Here is a 27,354-nt window from a genome sequence, read left to right as displayed (position 1 = left end):
CCACATCCTCACAGTGGTGGGACTGAGAGAAGGGCCTCCTTTGAATCTTATTTTTCTATCTTCCTCTTTTATCCTGATTTCAGAGCCTAGGCAGGTTTTTATGGGAGAATACAGCCCTCCAGATAGCCTGGGCCTAAGCCACATACAGTGGAACCTTGGAAGTGGAACAGAATCCATTCCAGAAGTCCGTTCGACTTCCAAAATGTTCGGAAACCAGCACAGCTTCTGATTGGCTGCAGAAAGCTCCTGATCCAGCAGCCAGGCTCTCCTTATGTTCCTATTGATCTCTCCTTGCTATTGCGTCTCTCTGCCTTTCTCTCTAATAGATTGTAAGTCTGTGGGCAGAAGCTGTCTTTCATTTGAATTATTCTAAAGCACTTTGGTCATTATTAGCATTAAATTGCACCTATCCTTGTCTGCGCACCATCTCCTTCGGCCCATTAAATCGCCACAATTGCTATCTGCGATTCCTTTCCCATCACCACCCCCATTCAGAATTATTCCACATAAAACTTTGAAAGTTTGCTTTGAAAGTCCCTTTTCTTTTTCTCTGGAAGAATGTACCTCCCTAGGAACACAAGGCCTCTTTAGAAGGCAGCAGGCAAAGGTCTCTCAGCCTGACCAGTGGATCTGATTAGGTCTCTATAGGCTTGACATTTGAGCCACACAATCAGGGAAGCACTTTCGTCAGTTCCAGCTCGGTCATTTCCCCTCATTATTTTCTACCTGCATCCACCCCCTCCAAAAGTCATAGCAGATGAGATCTGGCGTGCAGGTGTTAAGTCTGATGGGCCCGGAGTGTATCAGTTACTTATGAGTGACAATCAAGGTTGGGAACTTCAGTGAAAATATGCTTCAAAGAGATATTCAGATGCTGTCAGTTCTGCTCACTCCTTTTGGAGTAAAGCTTTTACATGCTTGAGACTTGTGGGTACAATCTGGTTAGAGGCTGCCATCCAATGCACACTTAGCCGGGTGTAAGTAGGTACAGGGATTTGATTCAGTTTGCCTTGAAAGTTGATTCTATCAAAGAAAACGAAATAATGATATCTGGATTTGAGGGTTGAAAAAAATGTTTGTTCATAGAAAGTGGCTTTGCTGGGTGTTACATTGGATTGGAGAAAGTGAATATTGTTTTTATATGGCAGACAGATGAAGAATCGAAAGTTATTTATTTTCTGAATTTTATTTTTCTATCTTTCTCTTTTAACCTCTTTCCTACTCCTTCCTTCCTTCCTTCCTTCCTTCCTTCCTTCCTTCCTTCCTTCCTTCCTTCCCCCCTCCCTTTTGTGTTTTTATTGTATCTAGATAAAAATGTCTTGGTTTAAAAAAGAGGGGAAATATATTGTTCTGTATTTTTCTCTAAGAACCTTAATAACATTTTTTTTTAAAAAAAATGATTCTATCAAAAGTGCACTTTCCAAAACAATATGAAACCAAAACACAGCCATCCTGCAAAATTTGCACTTATCAAACTTTTAGGAGGCAGTTCTCCAACCAAACTATGTTTACGAAAATGAAAATATGCATTTTGTGATACAGCTACTGAAGAATGCTGAAGGCTTACCCCTTTCCCCTAGCTTTTGATGCTTGTAGTGTATGTTTTCAGGCCCCACCTTATTTTTATGCTTCTGAGTTGTTTTTAATATTGTGCTTTAATGCTGCAACACACTCTAAGATCTTAGGGTGCAGGACAGGTAAACAATAAATAAATAAATAGGGGCATGCATAAAAATGAATATATTTGTGAACATAACACATGAAAATGCATTATGAGAAATTGCTTGCAAAAATGTGTATGTTAGTCAAAACTGCATATACAAAAATGTGTTTATTAGGGAAAATTCACACCAAAATGCTGAAGGGGGGGGGGAAGTATATATGCCCTCCAGAATTTGCACTTATCTGAACTTTGCAATGCAGCTTCATAGTCACATGACATGCATAAGAATGCATCTGTTACTGAAAACAGATTACAAAAATTAGCTCGGAGAGAAGCAGGTACTCAATGCCAAAGGTTGTTGCTAAGAGAAAACCTCAATCAAATCAGAACCATCAAATTTCACGTGTAAATCCATTTAAAATGGATTCCTCCTCTACTCCTAGCTGCAGCCCTATCTAACATTTCCTCTATTCAGATCCCTTCTGTCTCCTTGGCCTCCCTCCTCATAATTTCCAATCCCCTGTTCCCCTCAAACACACCCCACGTCACTAATAACAACCCACCTTTTTATGACTGCTCCTTACCCCTTTGCACCCCAGTCTATCACCGTAGCAATTCAGCCAATGGCTAGAGTGCTAGGAGTTTGTAGACAGATAACAACTAAATTGTTTTTTGTTTTTTTTAAAAAAAGTCTATCTAAGACTGGAAAGCTGACACATTTTATTGGCCTAGCTTGACCTGAAGAATGTGGCTAAATGGCTGAGATCCTGCGAAATGAACATCAGATGCTTGCAAGGCAGGAATCCGATTAGATGTGAAAACAGCCAACGCCCTGCTCCTCGTTGCTTCCATTGTCCGGTGGACTTTGCATCTGTTCATTAGGTCAGCAAGCCTCCCTTGCAAACCAGGGAAGGCCCCTACAATCATGTCTTGTGTTGACCTGGAGCCCTTGGCCTATGCATGCCCCAAAGGCAGCCATGTTTCCTGCAGGGGGATGGCGAGTCCTGTGTGGCTGATGCCCTAAAGTAACAGATGGTGGCTTTGAAACTCTAACCCCACTCAATTTCCCACCTCCTGCCTCCGCTCTTCCTCTGTCCTCAGGCGCCTGGAGCTTACATGCCATCCAATTTGTTACCTACAACGGGGGAGGTCAAGGTCTTGCCGGCTGCTGGTCTTCTCCTCTCAGTTTGGGGCATTTGGCTTGAATTGCTTCCTCCTTGGAAGACGTTGTCCACTGGGACTGGAAAGGGGGGAAGGGGGAGGAAATGGAAAGCAGGGGGAGAATGTATTAGGAATAACATCCCCCCCCCAAGTCCTCTGACTTTCTAAGCTATTCAGTGGCGTTGGAACACAGTTCCATGCCCCCTGACATTTCGCAGACGAAGCCTTGTTTTTATATCTAGGACAATCTACCGTTCTATGACTGACCCTTCCCATCTGGCATTCAACCCTCCCTTCATACTCTGTAATTGCAGCAAATCAGCCAAATGCTAGGAAACTAAGAGGTTGTAGGTAGGTCACCAATGAAAAAGGCTTTAAAAAAATGATGAAAGGGGAGCATTTCTTCTGAGGGCCACATGCTCCTCACAATCGCTGACCATGTACCTGTGGCAAGCCCTCAAGCAGGACCCAACCACAAGAGCCCTCTCCCCTCCTGTGGTTTCCAGTAACTGGTAAGAAAGAAGCTGCCTAGACTGAGTCAGATTATGCTTATCCTTAAGGTCCATGAATAACCATAGTTTAGAGGTCCTGGGCCCTAAGGAAGTCAGACTATCCTCCACCAGGGCCAGGGCCTTTTCAGTGATGGCTCCGACCTGGTGGAATGCTCTGTCCCATGAGACTAGAGCCCTTCAGGATTTAATCTCCTTCTGTCGGGCCTGTAAGACAGAGCTATTCCACCTGGCCTTTAATTTGATTCAGCCTGATCTTTTATTTCCCTTCTCTTCTGTTCCCTCCTCCTCCCCTTTGATGAAGATCACCCGCTCTGAGACCCCACAGCTAATTCTCCCCTGGCCTCCTTGCTGGCCCAAGTAGGACCAATTCAGCCAGCTAGCCCGGGGGATTATCTAATTGATTTTTGAATTTTATTGTCATTCATGTTTTTATACTGTATTTTATGCTGTTTTTATAATTAGGTGTTTTAAAGTATTGTAAATTTGTTGTTAGCTGCCCTGAGCCCGGTTTTTGAACCGGGAAGGGCGGGTTATAAATAAATTATTATTATTATTATTATTATTATTATTATTATTATTATTATCCAGCTCAGTATTATCTACAATGACTGGCAGGAGCTCTTGAGGCTTTCAGACAGGAGTCTCTCCCAGTCCTAACCTGGAGATGCATGTGCTCTAACTACTGAGTTACAGCCCATTCCCCATGAAGAGTCACAAGGTGGCTTTACATACCAAGGCTTGCCATCAGCTCCCCCTGACCCAGAAGGACTATAAAGGCTTCTAGATCAGAGAATGGGACATTGGGTTGGCAACCTCGGCATTTCCAACTCAGCAGCTTCCTATGGCTAAGCTTGGGTACCTGGCAAGCCTAGTGACTGGTGAACGTCTTGGGTCACCTTGACCCATTAAGACATCCTTTGATCACCGGGTAGGAGGAAGAAAGATTCTAATGGCAGCAGACTTAACTAATCTGTGTGTCTTTCTCTCTATCTCTTTCTTTCCCCCTCACTCCTGCTGCCTTGCTAGAGTCCCGCTTGAAAGTCCAAGATATGAAACACAATTATTGGCGACAGTCCACATTGCTTGGGTCATGGGTTTCATGTCAGCTGCTGCTTGTAAGATGGGTGAAAATTCTTGACTTGAAAGTGAAGGGCAAAAGACGGAAGGGGAGAGAAAACAAAGAGGGGAAGAATGGATGATGGACAGCCCGACTTGTTGAGGGTGAAATCAATTAAAGGGCATCAAATCTTGGATTCATGCTTTTTGAAAGTGACAAATCTGTGTTGGAAACGGAGAAAGATGGAAGGAGAATAATGCGTTTGACCTCCTGGAGACCGGCTGCTCCTTCCGTCAGAGGAGCCAAGAGTGAAGTAAGATGCGCTCATGATAAATTATAACAGCCAGCCAGCCACCTCAAAAAAAGTAACGAGGTGAAAAGGTTACCAAAGGGGACCCAAAATGAATGGAATTTAACCAGACATCGAGATAAATCAAGTCAGGCTCTCAATATTTGCGTGCCAGGGCTGCCTGGAACTGCTGTGGCTAATCTCAATTTGTTTGCCTTCTTCTTTAAAGGGTAATCGGCATGCATACATCTTGTTTACCAAGACAGCCCTTTCAAAAATATTGCCACTGTGGAATGGGTCACTCAAACTCCATGGAAGTAATCATCCAGATGACAAAGATCTTACTTAATCTTCTTGGTGGGAATGACTAGAAGAAGTCAATTTTGAAGTCTTCTTTATCCGACTTGTCATTTGATAACCTACTATGTACTCAACCAAGCAAGAGCTTAAACCAGGGATGAGGAACCTGTGGCCCTCTAGACGTTGCCGGACTCCAAAATAGTTCTGGAAGAACTATCCTGGAAGAACTGTTCTGTCTGCTGCTGTGCTTGGAGTACCCTATTGCTACGTTCGGAGCACCTGTCATCACATTTGTAGGATATTTACTTTGGAAAGGCATTTTGCCTCCATCTCAGTGATCTTTGATAGTGACTCACTACACCTACATTCCTGTTCTTGGAACATTTATTTAATTCCTATTATTTGTGACTCCATGCACATATCATATGTCTTCTGCTTATGAATTTTGAAACAATATATGTTACAGTGGTATCTCGGGTTAAGAACATAATTTGTTCTGGAGGTCTGTTCTTAACCTGAAATTGTTCTTAACCTGAGGTACCACTTTATTTATTTATTTCCTAATTTTTTATTAAAATTTTCAAGAAATAGAAATTAAAGAAAAGCAAAGAGCAATACATAACACTGTAAACACATTTATATATATATATTCCAAAATTAAAACTAATTTAAAAAGGAAAGGAAAGGAAAAATAAGAGATATAAAGAAAAAAAGACAAAAGAAAAGAAAAAATACTTTTCATAACCTGGAATATTACCAAATTCTTGCTTCAAATACTGCAATATATAAATTTTGGTTAAAATATTATAAAAGACTTCCATTGCGTTCACCACATGTCTCTTAGTTGTCTTGCTCGCTTTTACATCTGTTCTTCAATCATTTCCCTTCCTTAGATTCTTTCATACTCAATCAAAACTTTATGTTCTCTATATTATTCTCAAGGTTAGTCTAGACACAACCAAACATTCGTATTTGAGCCCTGCTTATATAAATAATCATTTAAACATTTCCATTGTTTCTGAATTAATTTTTTAGACTTATGCCTTATTAAATCCATCAATTTTGCTAACTCCAGGTACTCACAAGGTTTACTTAACCATTCCCCCTTTGTTGGAATATAATTTCCTTTCCAATGACTGGCTACCAACATTCTCGCTGCCATTGTTGCGTACAGAAATATGTTGATTTTGTCTTTGGGGTACCACTGAGGTACCACTTTAGCTAATGGGGCCTCCCGCTGCCGCTGCACTGCCGCCACGCGATTTCTGTTCTCATCATGAAGCAAAGTTCTTAAACTGAGGTACTATTTCTGGGTTAGCGGAGTCTGTAACCTGAAGCGTATGTAACGTGAAGCGTATGTAACCCGAGGTACCACTGTATAAATATTTTGTCAGTATATTATTAGCTGACATGTTGCTGGTTGTTGTTCACGACTCCAACTCCCATCAGCCCCAGCCGGCATGGCCCAGTGATGGTGGGTGTTGTACTTCTGCTTTATGTGGCTTGTCACTTGATCACCTACTATACAGTCAACAAAGCACAATCTTAAACAAGGGGTGAAGAATCTGTGAACATCCAGATATTGTGTCCTTCAGTGTGGCTGCCCTTTTGTTTTCCACCAGAACAACATCTGTTCTGATATGACAGGCACCCACTATTATTATACTTTGTAGAAACAATTGAAGATGACACCCCCCCCCAGTTTTTTTGGCTGGGTGAAAAGGTCTCTGTCTCAGGTGTTTATTTTGCATCGCTTTTAAGACTCTCTCTCTTTTGCAGGGAGGTAACACAATCTGCATGAAAATTCACATTTTAAAGCAAGTGTTTAAAGAGATATATTCTACCAGTACAAACATTTCTACCTGCTTTTGTGATATATTTCTTGAGCCGAGAATGGCCTTGGAGCATTTGTGAAGTGTAAAAATCCAACGGCTATTACTTAGGAAGTTCAAAATCTGGAGCGCAACAGCTCAACACATTCTGGAATTTGCAAATATCGGAAGAATTAACAATCCCTGATTTCCATCCATAGTTCCTAAAAAAATCTCATTAACATTAAAGGCCTATAGTGACAAGAGAGGCCACCTTATTGGAGCAGCCTTGATGTTGATATTTGGGGTACAGCCTTCAAGAAAGCATCTGTGGGTCCCTTTATCACCTCAACCACCACCACCACACCACTCACTTCAGTTGTTGAATTCTTCTGTGCCACAGCCCTGCCCTTCCTGGGTGGTCTGTGTCCCCCTCAAACCCCCCCCCCCCGATTCCTTCATGGAGACACCAGTCCACACATAGACCCTGCCTCACAGCTGACCTGCTATGATCAGAGAGATGGGGCAAACTAGTTAGGTCTCCTTCCATGCTTATCGATCCCTCCCAGCCACTTCCCAGCACACATCCACCAAAATGCCTCCTTCAAATGGTCCAACGATAGATTATGGGCTGTCTGTTTTAGAGGTGCCTGCCTTGCCACTTGCATGCTATGCAACTTTGTTATTGCTTTGGGAGAATCCTGAGTGTGCACGAAGTCAGGGCAGGGTTGCAAAAGAGAAGGCTGATTTTAAAACCTTGCTTCTAAACAACAGCAGACGTCTGAATAAAGCAGGGCTGGAGGAACACAGAGGAATGGTGAGGATATGAGAGGCACATAGGATCTGTGAGGGGATGTGGGGGTTGGGGGGTCTCTTAACAGGATTGGCGAGCAATGCAAGTAGGGGTAGCAGCCCCCAGTTTCACAAAGGCATGTAACAGCAATCAAATACAGTGGTACCTCAGGTTACATATGCTTCAGGTTACAGACTCCGCAAACCCAGAAAAAGTGCTTCAGGTTAAGAACTTTGCTTCAGGATGAGAACAGAAATTGTGCTTCGGCGGTGCAGCAGCAGCAGGAGGCCCCATTAGCTAAAGTGGTGCTTCAGGTTAAGAACAGTTTCAAGTTAAGTACAGACCTCTGGAATGAATTAAGTACTTAACCTGAGGTACCACTGTAAGCAAATAGTAAATAAATACGTCTTGCTGAACAGACACAATTTTGCAAAGTGATTTCCCCTAAGGTAATGCATTTCCCCATTCTATTTTCACTCATATATGCATTTTTTTTATTCCTCCGTTGCCTAAACACGCGCTCTATTTTGTACACATGACTTGGCTGGAGAACTTGCATTGCAAAATTTGGAGAATCGCAAATTTCGAAGGATGGTTCCTGTTTCAAAAGTGTGAATCAGGTAGGTTCATCTTTCAAAGAGAACTGAATCAAATTGATTTCCCCCATCACCATCCTAGAGTCAGTTTGATTCTTGCTGTTGAAACTCTCACTTTGTCCAGTTATGAAATCTGAATGGATTCTCTTGTTTTGTAACAGTTTGTCCTGTCTGGCCTCATGTGTGATTGTCGTATGGAGAGAAGGCAGGTCCACTTCATCTCCTCCCCCCGCTCCCGCCCCGCACTCCCTGCCACTGTTGTATTTTATGGTCTTCGATGGCAGCTCAGCTGAAGAGTTGCAAAATTCATATCCTCTTGGACTGTGGGGGAATGGCAACAGAAAAGATTTAATGCCCCACTGGGGTAGGATAGGAAACTGGGCAGGGGAGGAGGTGGGAAGGAAAGGGAGGCAGTTGGGGACTCTGGGAGTTAGAGGAGACCTGTAAAAGTGGAGCTTTCTTTGGAATCTGGAAAGCTGGAGGAAGCAAAATGAATTCAAAATGTGAAATTTGGTTAAGCCATCTTTGAAATATCTCTTCCTAGAAAATCTGTTTCTTTCACCGAGTGCATACCTTCTACTTTTGGAAGCAATGGATTTCCAATACCTCCCTGTTTACTGTTTACGCAATGGATTTCCAATACCTCCCTGCCAGTTCATTTCTCTGCCTAATTCAAGGTGCTCTCATTAGTGTTTCAGACCCTGAAACTTAAGCTCCAAATTTCTGAAAGATCACCTCTTTCCCCACAGACCCTCTTGAGTATTAAAAGCGGCAGAGGGGACCCTCTTGGTAGTTCCACTGTTCTCACATGTAAGGTGGGGTGGCTGGCCAGGGAGAGGGCATTTTTCTGGGGCAATTCCGAGGTTTTAGATTTCCCACTCCACAGAGGTGCTTTGGTCACCTTCAGCATACAGCTTTCTTCATATGTTGAAGATACATCTCTTTGTCCTGATCTTTGACAGTTGAGCTATGAGTTTTAGAGATCCACCCTGTACCTATGACGGTGATTTGTCTTAAACTGTTTTTAGTTTTTAATTTTAGTTTGCTGTAACCCACTTTGAGACCTGCCGATGAAGGGCGAACAATAAGCTGAGCAACAACAACATCCTAAATGACCAACAAGTTGAATAAAGAAATCAAAAACATAATAGATATAAGGATTCAGGTAGTCCCTGAGGTACCCTGGACTTAAGTTTTTCACGGCTTTGTAAATTAATACAGGATTATCCTGTGTGTGTGGCATAGATAGCTTCCATGACCCCAGAAACCACGAGGAGAGGCCAGAATCTTGCAAAACAGTGTTTAAATTCCCCTTCCAAGAGCCCTTTGTCCTCCTGGGGTTTCCAGAAACTGGTACAGTGGTACCTCAGGTTAAGTACTTAATTCGTTCCGGATGTCCATTCTTAACCTGAAACTATTCTTAACCTGAAGCACCACTTTAGCTAATGGGGCCTCCTGCTGTCGCCGCGCCACCGGAGCACAATTTCTGTTCTTATCCTGAAGCAAAGTTCTTAACCTGAAGCACTATTTCTGGGTTAGTGGAGGTGTAACCTGAAGCGTATGTAACCTGAAGCATATGTAACCCGAGGTACCACTGTATTTGGAAACATTGCTGCCTCTGACCGTGGCGCCAGAGCGAAGCCATCATGGCTTGTAACCATTGATAGCCCTCTCCTCCATGAAATTGTCTAATCTTCTTTTAAAGCCATCCAAGTTAATGGCTGCCTCTACCTCCTATGGGAGTGAGTTCCACAGGTTAACTATGCACGGCATAAAATGCACTGTCTTTTATCAGTCCTGGCTCTTCCAACATGTCTGCCAGTTCTAGTGTTACAAGAGAGGGAGCGAAACCTTTCTCTATCCCTTTTTCCCATGCTGTGCATCATTCCTTCCCCCCTTGCCCCACATCCAATCTGCTTGTTAGTTATCCTGTCCTTCTACACTTGGACATTCCGTCTCACATTCCCAGTGGCTCAACAAATGCCTTTCCTGTCTCCCCCCGCCCCACCAGCCGACTCCTACCTGGGTGTTGATCCACTAGAGGGGTGATAAATCCATCAAGGCTGTCAGGATTCCATCACTTGGGCTGGCAAGAGGAGAGGGGCCCTGGCTGCCTCCCATCGCTCCCCGTCCTCAGCCAGGATGGATAGCTCTTCCTTTACTGACAGCTCTCCCACTGGCTGGAATCAGTGTCCCGCTGAAAGAAGATTTGTTAAATGGTACTTAGTGCCCCCTCCTCTCGTGGCACAGGTGGGGGGTGAGTTAGGAGGGTGTTGTCTTTCTTCAGAAGTTGCTTGTCTCATGTCGGCACAGCAAGCGTCTTGTCATCGCCCCCTCCCTGCCCCCCTCTTCCCTTGGACCCATTGGCATAGCTCTGGGATGGAAGACAGACACAGAACAGGCTTACCTTGTTCTCCCTTGTCCTGAGATTGGCAGGACACCTGAAAAAAGACAGTTGGGAAGACTCCAGGCTGCCAAGGGAGGTGATGGATGGGAAGAGGGGAATAGAATTTCACTGGACACTACATCTGTGCTGATACATCATCACCATACCTATCAATGATTTGCATGTCTGCCGCCTTTCATTAGTGAATTATGCTCCAGGCGGCTCACAACATGAAATAAAAGATGGAATCCATTAAATTACAAAATCTACTATATATTTTGAGAGATGTTTTGTCCGTTTGCTCTCTATGTGTTTGGACATCGATTGCTATATCCTCACCAAACCTGGCCTGAGGATTCCCGAGGTGGGGGTTGTGTTGTTGTTGTTGTGTGTTTACATTGGGATGCTGACCGCCGTTTTGAATCAAGATGGTGGTCCAAAACACGAATCCAGTATGACTTTGCCTGATTTTGGTCGTAATTCTGAGGAGGTGCTGTGGGACTCATTCACAAGATGGCTGTTGGGGGAGGACGTGACAAAATGTCTATGGCTGCTGGGAACATAACACAAAATCGCTGCTTTGTGTGTGGGAGGGTGGCATCACACAAAATGGCTGCCATGTCTGAAAGAGCAGAAAAAGAGACAGGGCTACAAAATGGCACACACATTCCCCTGCAAGGCCCCCTACCTCATCTCATTAAAAGAGAAAAACCACACCTATATCAGATGCCCCATTCAGAGATAAGCTCTTTGCACTTTTCCTCTTTTCAGAATGGATGGAAAGGGGCATGTCTACTTCTGGCATCCATTGAAATGTGGGGCATTTTATTTTTTTATTTTTGTGGGGCATTTTAAGGGAGTGTTTTCAATATAGGTGAAGCCAAGCCAACAGAAACAGGAACAAGACAAGAAGGAAGAGCAAACAGTCTCTCATGCCATTGTGAATTTTTGAAGATATTTCTCCTCAGACATTTTGTGGGCACTGTAGGAGGTGATGATGGGCTGACCGGGGCCTGTGATGCCCCTTAAGCTCTGCCTGTCCTGGCTCCAACCCCTTGGCCCTACCTAGACACTAGCATGGTAAGAAACAATTATACCTGTGTGTGATTCTGATTAAAGAAATGGCGCCTGTCAGCATCCCCGTGTCAACATTTCTTGCTTCTCCTCTTCCCTCCAGCTCAGAAGGAGGGGAATTAAGCTGCCAAGGCGCTGGGAAGAGCAGAGGACATTGGTTCAGCTTCCTTGACTCTTGTCTGGCAATTATAACAGCTCTGGTTTAGAATGCAACCCGGTTTCATTTTTGTGACATTCTGTCCATACCACGCACAGCTTTCCCCAACTCCCCGTGTCAAGGGTGATAACCTAGTTCCTTATTATCCAAATATTCGCAGTCGTGAATCATCAGCTTGTTAGAAAGCCTCACGGCCGGCAGACGGAAAGACGCTCAGAAGCAGCAGTGTCGAGTCTGCAACAAGGAGGATGTGTGTTGGATGGAGGGGTGAGCCTGTCACAAAACTTTTTCTTATTTTCAGGGTTGGGAGGAATGAATACATTCAAAAACACACTGTTGATCTGTCTTTTTTGGTCATGAACAGCTACGTGTTCATATTTTTTATCCCCCACCCTGAGCACATTTTAATATCGGTTTTCAAGACAAGCAAACGAAATTCCCAAAATGCTGCTGTGCATAGCTGTCAACTTTTCCCTTTTCTTGCGAGGAATCCTATTTGGAATAAGGGCATTTCCCTTTAAAAAAGGGAACAGTTGACAGCTATGCTGCTGGGAGCGGGGGCTTCTCAGCTGGGCTGAAGCACGGTAGAGGCATGGCTAGTTTAGGAAACCTGGGAAACTGCGTTATACTGAGTGAGACCATTTGTTGTTTGCTTTCACTGGCAGCAGCTCTCCAGGGTTTTGAGAAGGACATAGGTGCCAACTCCTAGGGGTCCAGCTCATTTGGGTCCCCCCAATATTTTGGGGGGACACGGGTGGCACTGTGGGTTAAACCACAGAGCCTAGGGCTTGCCGATCAGAAGTTCGGCAGTTTGAATCCCTGCGACAGGGTGAGCTCCCATTGCTCGGTCCCTGCTCCTGCCAACCTAGCAGTTCGAAAGCACATCAAAGTGCAAGTAGATAAATAGGTACCACTCTGGCGGGAAGGTAAACGGTGTTTCTGTGCACTGCTGTGGTTCACCACAAGCGGCTTAGTCATGCTGGCCACATGACCCGGAAGCTGTACGCCGGCTCCCTTGGCCAGTAAAGCGAGATGAGCGCCGCAACCCCAGAGTTGGCCACGACTGGACCTAAAGGTCAGGGTTCCTGTTACCCTTTACCTTTAATATTTTGGTGGAGGGGCTAGCCCCCCAACGTTCTGAATGATCAGGGGACAGAGGAGGCTGAGCACAAAGCCGAGTGTAGTGAGGCTCCCCCTCCTCCTGCTGCCACAGAGGAAAATGGAAGGAGGGAAGCACCTGGCTGATGGTGGTGGCAGGCGGAGGAAGAGGAGGTTGATCATGGAGACAAGCATGGCATGAATTCAGTGAATGGCGGCTCCTCCTCCTCTTGCCACATAAGGGGAAGATGGAGTGGCCAGTGGCAGTGGCAGAAGGAGCAGGAGCTGCCAGCCATTGAAGCTGTTCTACTGCCATGTTTGGCTGCGCCTCCTGGCTCCTCCTGACCAGTGCTATTTTTCTAGAAAAAGAGATGACAGAACTGAGATGGACCTGAGAGGTGCTGGAACTGAGTTCTGGTGAGTTCCGGCTGAAAAAAGCCCTGCTCCCAATGTGCCGACGTCGCCTGGTGTCCCGATCTCACTTGTGCATCATCAAGCTACCCAGGGTTTCAGACTTGGGTCTGTTCCAGCTCTCCTTGGAGATGCTGGGGATTGAACCTCGGACCTTCAGCATGCAAGTTTGATGCTCTGTCCCTGAGCCATAGCCCTTCCCTACACTGAGGCAGACCATTGTTCTGCCTAACTCAGTACAGTGGTACCTCAGGTTACATACGCTTCAGGTTACAGACTCCGCTAACCCAGAAATAGTACCTCGGATTAAGAACTTTGCTTCAAGATGAGAATAGAAATCGTGCTCTGGCAGCACGGCGGCAGCAGGAGGCCCCCATTAGCTAAAGTGGTGCTTCAGGTTAAGAACAGTTTCAGGTTAAGAACGGACCTTCGGAATGAATTAAGTACCGTATTTTTTGCTCTATAAGACTCACTTTTTCCCTCCGAAAAAGTAAGGGGAAATGTGTGTGTGTGTTATGGAACTAATGCAGGCTGCGCAGCTATCCCAGAAGCCAGAACAGCAAGAAGGAGCATTGCTTTCACTGCGCAGCGACTCCTCTTACTGTTCTGGCTTCTGAGATTCAGAGTATTTCTTTTTCTTGTTTTCTTCCTCCAAAAACTAGGTGCGTCTTGTGGTCTGGTGCGTCTTATAGAGCGAAAAATACGGTACTTAACCCGAGGTACCACTGTATTGTTTTCATTGATTGGCAGCAGCTCTCCAGGGCTTCAGGAAGAAATTGCTCCCCACTGTTTCTGGAAATGCTGAGGACTGAAACCGGGAATGTCTGCATGCAAAATGGATGTTCTGCCACTGAGCTACACTCCTTTACTAAAGTGAGTGAGAATCTTCATCCACCTGGCTCAGAATTGTCTATACAGTGGAACCTCTAGTTACATACGCTTCAAGTTACATACACTTCAGGTTACAGACTCTGCTAACCCAGAAATAGTACCTCGGGTTAAGAACTTTGCTTCAGGATGAGAACAGAAATCATGCTCTGGCGGCGCGGCGGCAGCAGCAGGCCCCATTAGCTAAAGTGGTGCTTCAGGTTAAGAACAGTTTCATATTAAGAATGGACCTCCGGAATGAATTAAGTACTTAACCCGAGGTACCACTGTACTGGCAGAGGCTGCCCAAGGCTTCTGGCAAACGATATCCCCAACATCAACTGGAGGCGCTGGTAATGGAACCATTGTACATAACAGAACTCGCACCCACTGGTGGAGAAAGAGGAGTGCGGGGGGAGCTCACCGTCCCTGGCAGCGTGATCATGGTAGGGTGCCATTGCGGCTGGCTGCCCCCCACCCATGCTAGGCACCATGCCTCTGCGGGTGGCGTGCCCTGCCTCCAGAATGTGTGGGCAGCATGCCACACCCCCGGGATGTGCGCCAGCCCCACCCCACCTGTTCTTCACCCCCCAGTGCCAGAGCATGAAGCTCTGCCACTGCTCACACCCCCATTCTCTTGACGCTGAAGTCCATTGTGCTTTCAGTGTTCCTGAATGCTCAGCTTTGCAGCAGGCAGAACAGCAACTCCTTCCCACACACTTTCTCCAGAGTGACCCGAGGAGCCAGTCTTCTACAGCTGACTCACCTCCTTTCACTCTGATTGACTCTTATCAACACATATGGGGAGAATACTTCTCAGTGGTTAAAATCTCCCCTCTTATGATGAATGGGTGGCTCCAGGTTCCTGGAGACTCTTGCTGCAGAAATAGCAATGGTTCTTTACACACCCTGATGACCCTGGACTTCTACACTTCTGGTAATGGGAGAACACGATGACCCAGAAACAAATAGAAAGTCCTTTAAAAATGCACAGATACAAGACCAGTCTTGGGTCCCATGCACACCCAGATTCTGTACCTTCGCTCCAAGGCCCATGTAGACTTATCATTCATGAAGCTGTCCTCTGGACAACTTATTTGCTGTCTAATTAAACTGGGTTCTGTCCCTGAATTTTGAATTTGCAGCATAATGAATCGGTTGGGCACTGAGGGTTGGGAGGGGAAGCACCAGGGGTGATAATCACTCTTTTTAGGTGGGTTGGTTGAGTTTCTTTGACAGCGTTAAACCGAGCAGTCGCTTGGGCCACTGAACCAACCAGCGATTATTTCCAAGGTATACTTGCGGAAATTGCTGCTATTTAACTTCTAATCAGCACAGAGCTGCAGCAACACCTCCATTAAAAGCATAAAAGCTTTCGCTCGACGGACCATCTGCTCGCATCGTGCTTTTCCCTAATAGCTGGACAATTAAATAAATCTCCTGACACTTAACCACCCTGCTTCCCACCAGTCAGGCGATGGGTTCTTAGATGTTGCATTAGCGAGCGAGCAAAAACCAACACAAATGGTGCAAGAGGGAGAGGGAAGGGGAGAGGTTTTAAAGGAAAGCAGAACCACAGTGCCCGCCGAGAGGCAGAGCCTTTCCCTTCAGCAGCGATGCCCTTTCACAACCCCTGGGCAGCAACCAATTTTACTGGAACGCAACTTTGAGGAGGAAGCAGAGAACATGGAGCCACTCCCTCAGCAGGGCAGCTGGCAAGTCCTATGGCCTATGAAGCTGCCATCACTGACTGCTACTAACCTTGCTGGCTGTGCTTTGCCTCCTGTAGGACATCCCTATTTTCAGCAGAGAAATGTTGGCAGGCATGTTCTGAATACCAGCTGCTGGGAATCGCAAGAGGGGAGAATGCTGCCATCCTCACATCCTGCTTTTGGGATACCCAGACGAGGCATCTGGTCGAGCATGGTAAGAATAGGATGCTGGGATAGATGGACCACTGGCCTGATGCATCAGTTTAAAAAGGCTTTGGAAAAGACATAACTGGGCTAGATGAGCTTGCAGATACTTGCAGAATACTGGAGGCAAATCAGGCCTACAATAACCTGTTCTGATAACCCGCCCCCCCCCAAAAAAAACCAGGTGTTTCTTGACTACTACTCCCATCATCCCTGAGCACTGGTGATTCTGGGTGGGGCTGGTGGGATTTGGAGGCCCAAGATGTAATCTGGAAAGTCATAGGTTCCCCATCCCTGCCTTAAAGGATCATAAGCTTCCTCCCACTATACAAGTTAGCAAAATTTGTTCGGGTTGTTAAAAGTAGAACTCGACAAGTGTGTCCTACTATGGGCCACATAACCACAATGGTAAGGGACATTGTCATGATTTTACCAATGGGAATTATTTATCTTCTTCGTCTTCTTCTTCATGTTAATGCCTGCTTTTTCTTTTCTTTTCTTTTCTTTTCTTTTCTTTTCTTTTCTTTTCTTTTCTTTTCTTTTGCTTTAAATGTACGGGAACACTTACTTAGGATAAAAGGAAATACACTTTTGTCTACACTGACTAGCAGCAGCTTTCACAGATCTCTGACAGGGGTCTTCCCCAGACTGACCCAGAGATGCCAAGGAACTTTGACAGGCAAAGGAATCTGCATTACCACTGAGCTGCAGCGTTTCCAAGCAAGAGGCCCCAAATAAATCCAGAGCTATTTTTGGTGCGGTGGTTAAGAGTGTCAGGCTAGGGCCTGCAAGACCAAGGTTCAAGTCCCTATTCATCCACGTGAAGCTCACTGGGCGAACTCGGGCTGGCTGCAGTCTCTCGCCCTAACCCACCTCACAGGGTTGTTGTGAGGATAACGTACAGAGAGGGAAAGAAGCATGTTTGGAGGACAGGTGGGATAGTACTGTAATAGTAAAGCAATTATGAAATCTCAAGTGAAGTATTTGGACTTCAAGGCACAATATTCATCTTTCAAATGCCAAATCAAACTTTGGATCTGGGGATTTCTGAATGTCTGAATGGTGAAATGGGGTTTCTGGAAAGGATGTTCCTGGGCCTGTGTACAGATGCTTGGAATTAAACTGGCATGCAAAGTGAGGGCTGTGTTCTGGGTCAACCCTGAGGCACAGGATTTGATCCGGCCTTCATATGCTACCTATAGTATCTTCCTGGAAGTGATTTGGCAAAACCAACCAGGCAGTTCTTTAACCACAGTGCTTTCTCTTTATGTTGCAATCTCTGAGTCCCAGAGGCCCTTGGTAGGAGGCAACAGTCCGTTGCATCATCCCTGGTGTGCGAACTTCACACCCTCCGTCTCTCCAACGTGGTCTTCACCTGCACCTCTTTGTGCCACCGCTCACGTCCAGGGAGTCAGAGGTTGGTGTCGTGCAAATATTTGAATGATCTCAGAGGTGCACTGTCCTCCAGGTGCAGGGATCAGGGTGAAAGTTTATCCCGCGAGAGCAAATAACATCAAAGGCAAAGTAGCGGGGAGGGTCGATAAGACGCGTGGGCAGGCAGGGTCAGATAGCACCATAACATGGTGTGGGGAAACAGACTTACTGGGTTGCGTGAAGTAGAAGTCAACACGGAGCTGGAAAAAAACAAACCATTGGCTGTTGCATGAGGATGAGGCGAGCCAGCTCAAGCATGTCATCATCATCATCATCTTCTCCACCATCATCAATATTATGGCTTTCTTTCTGAGCTGTGCTGCTAGGTGGAGAACATGCACAAGGCCACACCCAGTGAAAGTTGTGGCTGAGTGGGGGGTTTGAACCCTGGACGCCTAGGTCTTAGTCTGACACTCTAACTACTTCACCATACACTGACAGACCCTCCAAGTGTCCTTATTTTCCAGGGACAGTCCAGGCTTTACGGAAGAAGTCCCAGTTTATGATTTGATCCCAGAATGTCCTGCTTTTCCTTAGGATGTCCTTATTTTCATTGGAGAAACGTTGGAGGGTATGGAGTTATGCGATCCCAGAGCCAAGGAGGTAAGTAACCAGACAACCTTTAGAGGACATCTGAAGACAGCCCTGTATAGGGAAGGTTTTGTTAATGCTTAATGTTTCTTTATGTTTTTATGGCAGCTGCACAGAGTGGCTGGGGTATAAATAACAATGCGGTTACTATCATTATCATTATTATTATTATTGAATAGGGTGTCCCTATTTTCATCGGAGAAGTGTCAGAGGGTATGCAGCTGGCGCTTTGAAGTTTTCAGTAAAGTGCCTTCATAACAGCAGCATCTTTTGGGAATCCTGACTAGCAGAGGTTAATCTGACCCACATATAATTGTGTGAAGAAGAAGAAGAAGGAAAAAAATATGTCTCTCCCCACCTCTGTCAAAGGCGCTTCCCGCCACAGTCTTCTCGCGCAGGCCCTTCAGCAAAATGGTGGCATGATGGGGTGGGGGTAGGGGTAAATGTGTGTGTGTGTTTGTGTGCCTCACATTATACCCCCCCACACACGCACTCACTCTCCAGCTGCTCGGCATTTGCACATTCGGCAGCGGAGGTGCCTAACATCGCATCGCGCTCAGGGGAAACTCTGACAGATTGTCTCGCAACATATTGCAGGATCACTGCGAGAGGAGCTAGGACCTTCTGACGTCTACGCTGAAAACCGACCCTGTGTGCTTCAGAGAGTTCTTCTCTGTTCAGATTCTGTATGAAATTCAAGAGGCCGGGACACACACGTTTGCAATCTCTCTCTCTCTCTCTCTCTCTCTCTCTCTCTCTCTCTCTCTCTGCCCTCCCTGAAATATTGATGCTGAGCTGCCAACTTTGTTTCTTTTTGATACCTGCCACTTATTTCTTTACCACCCATGATAACGGCTGCTAAGTACATATGTCAGTGACGCAGATGAGTGAGCTGGGTGATAAAATGACAGAGGGCGGTGGCGGGGAGGGGGCACTTTGTGATGAGGAGAAGATGACTTTGTGGATGCAGAGGGCATCTTTGGAAGCTGGCATTCTCTCTCTCTCTCTCTCTCTCTCTCTCTCTCTCTCTCTCTCCTCTCATCAGCCTCCAGCTTTAACTTTCTTTCCAGCAGCTTCAGAATGGGGCTGTTACAGCAGCTATCCCAGACAGAAAGGAGATAATGTGACATGCAGGATAAGTCCAGGGACATGCTTGTTTAAGATGGCTATCAACGCTTGGGAGTGGGAGTCTCTTTCAAAGAAAGAGCAGGATGGAGCCAAGAATAGGAGACAAGGGTGGGCGGCTGGTATGATTTACCGCTAATGGGTCACTTGCAAGAGGTCCACGGCATCACATCGGCCAAGAACCCATGGAGGAGACAGAGGCCACTTCTCTCCAGCAAGGAGCTGGGTGGTCTCATTTCAAGGTTCTCCTTGGTGGTCCGGCCAACTTTGGTTGCCTTCCTCATTGGGTAATTGTTTTCCTTTTCGCAAGGGCACATCCTGCTCCCCTCCTTTTTTTCTGCAGAGCTTCCAATCGAACGAAAACAGTCAACAAACAGCCCCAGTTACGCCAAATGACTTGGGCTGAAGCCATCAGAAAGGAGTGCACAGAGTTCAGAAGTGATGGAAATGCTCTAGTTTGAGTTCTTGCAACTGCTTGTGTGATGGACTGGGGAAGGTCTACCTGAAGACACCAGCCCTGAGACACTGAGGGCTTTTAAGGCTACATTCACACCTTAAATTTCAAGCAGTGCTGTACCACTTTAATCAGCCACGGCTTCCTTCAAAGAATTCTGGGAGCTGTAGTTTACAAAGGGTGCTGAGAGCTGTTAGTTGTTCCTGTTGCATGGCGAGTTCCCACCTCCGACCAGAAGAAATAAAGACACAAAACACCATAGTTAAGGTTAATGGGCAAAAATTGGCCACAACTTTATTGATTGCAGGAAATGAGAGGTATTGGCCTAGGCATTGGTCCTAATCAACTATCCGGCTTCAGACTGTATGCCTGAGAGGCCGGGAAGGGTTAACACCAGCAGGGGGAGCACATCAACTAGGCACTCCCCTGGGGTCACTGCTCAGGGGCATGCCTTGGGCTCCGGCCTCCCTAGGCTTCGGATGGGGCCACGCCCCCAGAGTCCTTTACCGGACTACCCTTTGCAATCGGGGGAGGTGATGGCACTCTCCCCCCATCCATCTACATAACAATACCCCGACCAATGCCTTACCGCCAAACCGTGGAAGTTGTGACAATTTGCTACAAGGTAGGTGAAAAAACCAAATGGCTGGTGCCAATTTGCCAAGTGGGAAAATTCCTACCAGGCCCCTTAACGGTGACCAACCGAATTCCATAGCAAGGTCAAAGGGAAACCTTAAAGGGTGAGTGGGTGGAAAATTCCCCAACTGATCGGCAGCAAAGAGGAAGCTCCTCTGCCGCGCTTGCCTTAAGAGCAGCAAGCCATGCCCCCTGAGCCAGCCGATAGGCTGGCCAGGGGATGACGCAGCAGAGGATTCCCCCTGTATGCGCGGGGCTGAGAGCCAGCCTCCGTGCGGGTGTTGGGGGCGGGAAGCCTGCAACCCCACCTCTTCCCTAGGGTTGGAAGTGGCTTTCTCTACCCAGAGCTACAATTCTCATAGTTACCTGGGAAGAGGGATTGAAAGTTAAACCTCTTTGAGAACTATAGCTCTGCAAGGGGAACAGGTACCCCCTCCTCACAACATTCAGCTCTCTTAACAAACTACAGCTCCCAGAATTCTTTATTTCATTTCATAAAATTTATTGATTGTGGGGGGGGGGACCCCTCAAAAAGGTTTTTTATTTAGAAGTGTGTTTGCATGTGCAGACATTTGCCATCGCTTTTGTGCCAGTGTCCCACATCTGATTTGTCACAGGGTGGCAAATCATTTAGGCCACATTCACACCTCACATATCATAGATAACACTGAGTAACAAAAGTTATGAAAGATCAAACAGAACTTCACGCAAGCTTGCCCTGGATCTCTTTTAGGATTTAGCTAAATCACTACAATCATATAAATGTATTATGATGAAATGGCAGAAATGACCAGAAGAATCAGAAATCAGGAAGACCAAAATTTTAATAAGGACTGGGGAAAATTTATAATTTATCTTAAATATCATTGTAAACAGTTTAAAATCATTAGTAGGATTAGAATGACACTTGTTGTTTAATGGTGGATTTTGGATATAATGGAGATGTAAAAGATTTGGATTATTATAAAAGATGCAGGAGGAAATGATTAACAATAAGACCCACAAAGGGGAGGAGGGGAGTCCAGGAGATTCTTTGGAATCTTGTTTTTATGATGTACAGTGGTGCCCCGCAAGACGAATGCCTCACAAGACGAAAAACTCGCTAGACGAAAGGGTTTTGCGGTTTTTGAGCTGCTTCGCAAGACGAATTTCCCTATGGGCTTGCTTCGCAAGACGAAAACGTCTTGCAAGTTTGTTTCCTTTTTCTTAACACCGTTAATAAGTTGTGACTTGACTTCGAGGAGCAACTCATAGAACACAGTGTGGTAGCCTTTTTTGAGGTTTTTGGTGATTTTTGAAGCTTTTCCAAAACTTTTCCAACACCGTGCTTCGCAAGACGAAAAATTCGCTAGACGAAAAAACTCGCGGAATGAATTACTTTCGTCTTGCGAGGCACCACTGTATGTTGGATATGTGATTGTAAAACATTGAATTGAAAAACCAAATAAATTTACAAAACAACAACAACAGAAATGTTGCTGTTATTGACAAAACAAAGCATTTCATTAGTATTATTTATGTTGCAGGATGTCTCGGCTGCTGCCTCCATCAGCTGCTCTGATCAACATGAAAGGATGCTGTTTCCAAGGTGATAGCTCTAGAGCTTTGAGGATGGAATGCTCAGAAGGGCTTCATTCCCTGAAGCACAGCAATGCTGGGACTATGATACCTCCAGGTTCAGGCTGTGTGGTGTCTACAGGTCCAGTGTGTCCAGAACTTTCCCCTCTTTGCTAATCTTGCTGGATTAGTTGGTATCTGTATAGCGATTACTGAGAAGTATGATGGGCTGCAGTTATCAGCTCTGAAATGTCTGGCAACCAGGCGCTCCACTTATTTTGGAACGAGAGAGAGAAAAGCTCTGGAGGGGAGGACCCGAACCATTAGTTTCAAATGACAAAAAAAGGAGATGATTTTTTTTTTATTTTTTTTTGTCCCTGGGCATCTAATGGAGAGGCAAGATCTGTTGGAGTGTTAATGCTATGAGCCCCTCCATCCTATGTTCAGACTACTGCTGCCACACACAAACACACACACCCCAAACCCGTCATCTGTCCTAGAAAAACTTGAACATCTCATTTCTTCTCATGAGAGCATGGTGGCCATCTTGGGTGCCGTGATCGTGCATGATTTCGAGATCATGGTAAAAGCACATTTTTCAGGGCTGCAATGTTGTTTGGCACTCCCAAAATGCAAGTTTTGGGGCACAGTGCCCCCCAAAGTACTTTTATCATGGGGAAATCATGGCTCAGCATGGCGAGAATAAACGGGAAAATGGTGTCCCAGATGGTAGCGTCCCAGTTTTTCCCTTTGATGTGTTAGAGGGTATGTCACATACATACATAAACCCATATGTATCCTAAAGACACCTTCATTCCACAGAAACTTGATTCCACATTGGGTAAGCGCTGGAGTCTCTCACACCTCAGAGACTGAGGTGTGTGCAGCAATATATATTCAGGAAAGCTTGGCTGTTTACTCTGTAATGACAAGATATGAAGGCTAGAGCTGAGAGTCATTTCACAAGATGTGTGAATCAAAGAACTGGCCATGTTTTCAAACAACTCAGTGCGCCGTAGCCCTTGAATGCACAGTTTTTAATCTTACCTGCCAACTTCTCTGCCTTCATTCTTCTGCGGTCAGACCCAGAAACAAATGAGCAAAAGCCCGGTGAAAAGGGATATTTTTCATCTGCTCTCGGGCTGATAGGATGCCTCCCTTTAATGTACAGTTGAAATACACAAATGCAAACCTCCCTTTGGGGAGAGGAGGAGGAGAGAGAAAAATATATATCACTCAATGCATACTCCACTAAACAAAAACAAATGGCCCTGAAGTAAGATCTTTCTTCAGGGGGTCCCATTGTTTTATGAAACCCGCCCTGAAAATGTATTAATCTCATAGATGAATGGGGGGGGGGAGTGTGTGACAACAAAGGATCAACTTTCCATGGTATTCCCCCCCCATGGTTCTCTGAAAGTTTGTTCTTCTAATTGATTTATTCTGTTAGTAGGTGGTGCGTTACGTTTGTTTGAAATGCCTCTAGTGGGTTCATTTGGAGCGTCTGGCCTGACATAAACCAGACGCATTGGCTGCCTGTGCTTTGTGGAAATGGACTTAAATTCTGCAGGCAAATTTGCTGCTTTTTTATATCCATTTTTTACAAGGCTCCTGGGAGCCGGGGGAAATTCTGCGGACCTTCACCGTACAGTGTTGTCTGTTTCGTCACTGTGTACGTTATCAACATCCCCTGAGCCTGGGAATAATTCTTCATGCTTCCAGTGTTATGATCTTCTCTTCCTCTCTTCTTGGGACAGTTTTGTTCAGGCCTCTCCCTCTGGTCCTTAGGTCACGATCCTCCCAGACCACAACTTCTCTCCAGCTGTGCTCTGCTGTCCTCTTTGAGGGTTGTTCCCTGGCCTTGCACAATAACCATGTCTCTTGCTGGCTTGAATGTTTGCGTTCGTGGGCTTGTGCGTGATATTGCTTTAAATGCATGGTGCAGATGGGGCCTTGGCTAGTTAGAGAAAGGCCCCATCTGCACGATGCATTTTGTAATAATAAAATTGAAGGTCTTATATATATAATAAATGTTCATAAATGTACCAACCAAGCACGTACATAGATCAGCAGAGGAAGACTGACCTGAAAACATTTTGACTCCCAAGCTGACCAAATGTTTCTCTGCAAGGAGGGAGGAGGTGAAAAAAACCTTCCTTGTTACAGAAATTGGGTAATCACCATTTCAAAGGAATGGGCAGACTACCAGGAAAGGCAATCAGATAAGGCATTATCAGATAACCTAACAGACAGGAAAAACAACAACATTCAAATTTCTGTTGTAGACCACCTTTTCTGTGATGTAGGTATGATGTTTGTGGGGGGTGGTCTTGGGTTACACCCCTTCTGTGATGTATGTATGATGTATGGAGGGGTGGTCTTGAGCTCCAGGGATGGCAGTTTAAAATGTCTATATAAGGGCAGGCACACCTTTGTTCTGGGTCCCCCTCCATCCTCCTGCGTGTGAGGGCAGTACCCTGTTGCAACAGCTTTAGTAAAGATCAGGCTTACTAGCTGCTTTGCTTCTCAATATTCTCTGGTTGGCCTCTGTTATTTTCTCCTACCAATAGGGAACCCACGTAAGGACTCTATGTGGGCTCTTGGATACCCCATAAGGGAAAAAGGACAGATTTTGTTTACAACAATTTAAAGCAGGATTGTACCATGTTGTCCCACAAAGAATCATGGGAACTGTAGTTCATTAAGGGTTGAGAGTTGTTAGGTGACTCCTTCTACCCTGACACAGATACAATTTTCAGAGTGGTTTAATAGACAAACTCTCTTCCAACCCCAACCCCCTCTTCTTTAGTGGAAGGGCAGTGGTGGCTCAATGGTAGAGAATTTGCTCTACATGCAGAACATTCCAGGTTCAATTCCTGACAATGTCCGCTGTCTAAAAGGTGCTGCCAGTCTGTGTAGACAATACTAGGCTAGGTGAGCTAATGGTCAGTTTCAATATAAGGAAGTTTCTTTATTTTATTTTAGAACCATGAAGACTGGGAACATATTTTATTTCTAAGGAACGGCTGAAGAATGGTAGTTGAGCATCTGGTTCAATTCCTGGCATCTCCAGGTAGGGATGGAAAGAACTTCTGCCCCAAACTCCAGAAAACAGCTGTAGACAATCCTAAGCTAGATGGATGCAGTGGCATGACATGGGAGAGGGGGCAAAGGAACAGTTGTCCTGGGTGCAAAATTGTTAGAGGATGCAAATTTTCAACACCCAGCAGTGCCTCAATACAGCTGCATGCTTCCATCACTGGGCTCTGTTGAAAACGGCTTCTCCATGCAAACCAGGAAGTGACCTCTCCAGACAACGGAACAACTCATATTATCTCTGTGGCTGAAACCACCTGGGTGACACGGATGCCGTTAAGCAGTTGAATGTGCATGTGTACTCTGTCCGTTTCCCTTTCTCCCAACCGCGTGGCCCCGGGCACTGGCAACCTGCACTACGCCACTGGATGGACCAATGGTCTGGCTTGGTGTAGGGTGGCTTCTTACATTCCCATGTTAGTCCTATGGATGGAACCCAGAGGCAGCTTTTGCCTGACAGTGACTTTGGAGAGGAAGCAATGATGCCTAGATCATGTGGCACCCTTGACTCTCCCTGTATCATTAAAAACTAAAGATTTTCCCATCCCAGCACATGGATGAGATTCATTCTCATTCTCTCTCTCCAATAGATCAGTCTTCATCAAAGCCTTAGGATGTAATTAAGAGCCTAGGGACTTCAATCCAGGTCAAGCTGATGGAATCTCATAGATGATCTCTTCAGTGGCCTAGCTGGTTCGATGGACTCATGCCCAAGAATTATTTCATGCACCAGAGCAGATGGATGCCTTAGGATTTATTGTCCACCTCAAAAAAAGAAAGACAAGAAAAGGCTCGTGTTGCTTTCAACTTCTTTGACAAACCACAGGCTACATCTAAAGGGGTGTGGGGGAGAACTGCACAGCTCAGCTGAAGAGTGAGGAGTTCACTTGGTTGTGTGTCCTGCAGCTAGGACAGTGGTGAATATTTATTCTTCTTGTTTTCAGGAGAGAACCTGTATGTGTGAGGCTGTTCCTAAGTAGTCCGTTACCTCCTTAGCAATTATACTAATTATAATATGACATGGGGAAATGTTGCTCAGTCACAGAGTACATGCATTGTTGGGTTTGGAGAAACCTCTATTTGAAACCCTCAAGAGCTGCTGCCAGACAGTGTAGACAGTACTGAGATAGATGGACCAAGTATCTGATTCAGTGAAAAGCACGTTCCTATACAGGTATTTCAAAAATACTATATGAGGAAGGGCTGCAGCTCAGTGGTAGAGCATCTGCCTTGCATATAGAAGATCCCAGCTTCCATTCCCAGCATTTCCAAGCAAAGACTCCCTGCCAGAAACCCTGGAGAGCCACTGCCAGTCAGTGTGGACAATACTGAGATAGATGGATCAAGGTACATTCCTGTGTCCCTGTGTCTGGACAGAAGAACTGCAATGCAGTGATATGAGCATATGCTTTGCATACAGAAGATTCCAGGTTTGACCCCTAGCATTTCCAGGTTGGGAATGTCCACTGCCCCAAATCCTGGAGAGCTTCTGCCAGTCAGTGTAGACAATTCTGAGCTGGATGGGCCAATGTTCTGACTCAATACATTCCTGTGTCATAAAGGAAGGGCTGTAGCACAGTGGTTAGAGCATCTTTATGAAACTCTGGAGAGTCACTGCCAGTCAGTGCAGACAATACTGAGGTACATAAACCAATGGTCTGACTCAGTATGAGGCAGCTTTCCATATTCTTCCTGCGGATCCCAAAGCATGAACAGCAGGCACTGACCCTGAAAGAATTTACAGCCATTTAAGGCACCGTGTAGTACATTATACATCTTAATTGCTTACTTCATAAAATTTATACACTGCTTGATTGAGTGTGTTTTTTGTCTTTAAAAAAACCAACAACCTCAAAGCAGTTTACAAAAAAGATTTTAAAAACTCCAAAAAATTAACAGCAATAACTTTTGAGTAAAAGGTAAAGGGTGAAGGGACCCCTGACCATTAGGTCCAGTCGTGACCGACTCTGGGGTTGCGGCGCTCATCTCGCTTTATTGGGCGAGGGAGCCGGCGTCCAGCTTCCAGGTCATGTGGCCAGCATGACTAAGCCACTTCTGGCAAAGCAGAGCAGCACATGGAAACGCCGTTTACCTTCCTGCCAGAGCGGTACCTATTTATCTACTTGCACTTTGACATGCTTTCAAACTGCTAGGTTGGCAGGAGCAGGGACCGAGCAACTGGAACTCACCCCGTTGCAGAGGTTCGAACAGCCAGCCTTTGGCAAGTCCTAGGCTCTGTGGTTTAATCCACAGCGCCACCCAACTTTCAAGTAGCTAAGCTTAAAAAACCGGTTGAAACTCGCATCAACTTCCTAAATATCTAAACATTTTTTCCGGGGAAATGCCCAAATGGCAATAAGCAGGGAGTTC

General features: G+C 45.6%; 1 long non-coding RNA gene across 1 annotated transcript; it reads left to right on the top strand.

Annotated features, from left to right (window-relative positions):
• The first annotated feature begins 21,983 nt into the window (after window positions 1–21,983).
• LOC309520905 lies at window positions 21,984–25,742 on the top strand. The gene is made up of 3 exons (XR_014214475.1): window positions 21,984–22,653; window positions 24,874–24,961; window positions 25,575–25,742. It is a non-coding gene; the product is annotated as an uncharacterized lncRNA (long non-coding RNA).
• The last annotated feature ends 1,612 nt before the right edge of the window (window positions 25,743–27,354 follow it).

This window comes from Podarcis vaucheri, assembly GCF_965113315.1.
Source record: "Podarcis vaucheri genome assembly, chromosome: 16".
NCBI classification, from domain to species: Eukaryota; Metazoa; Chordata; class Lepidosauria; order Squamata; family Lacertidae; genus Podarcis; species Podarcis vaucheri.
The sequence above is the reverse complement of the archived record's forward strand: the minus strand, read 5'-3'. Positions and strand labels throughout refer to the sequence as shown.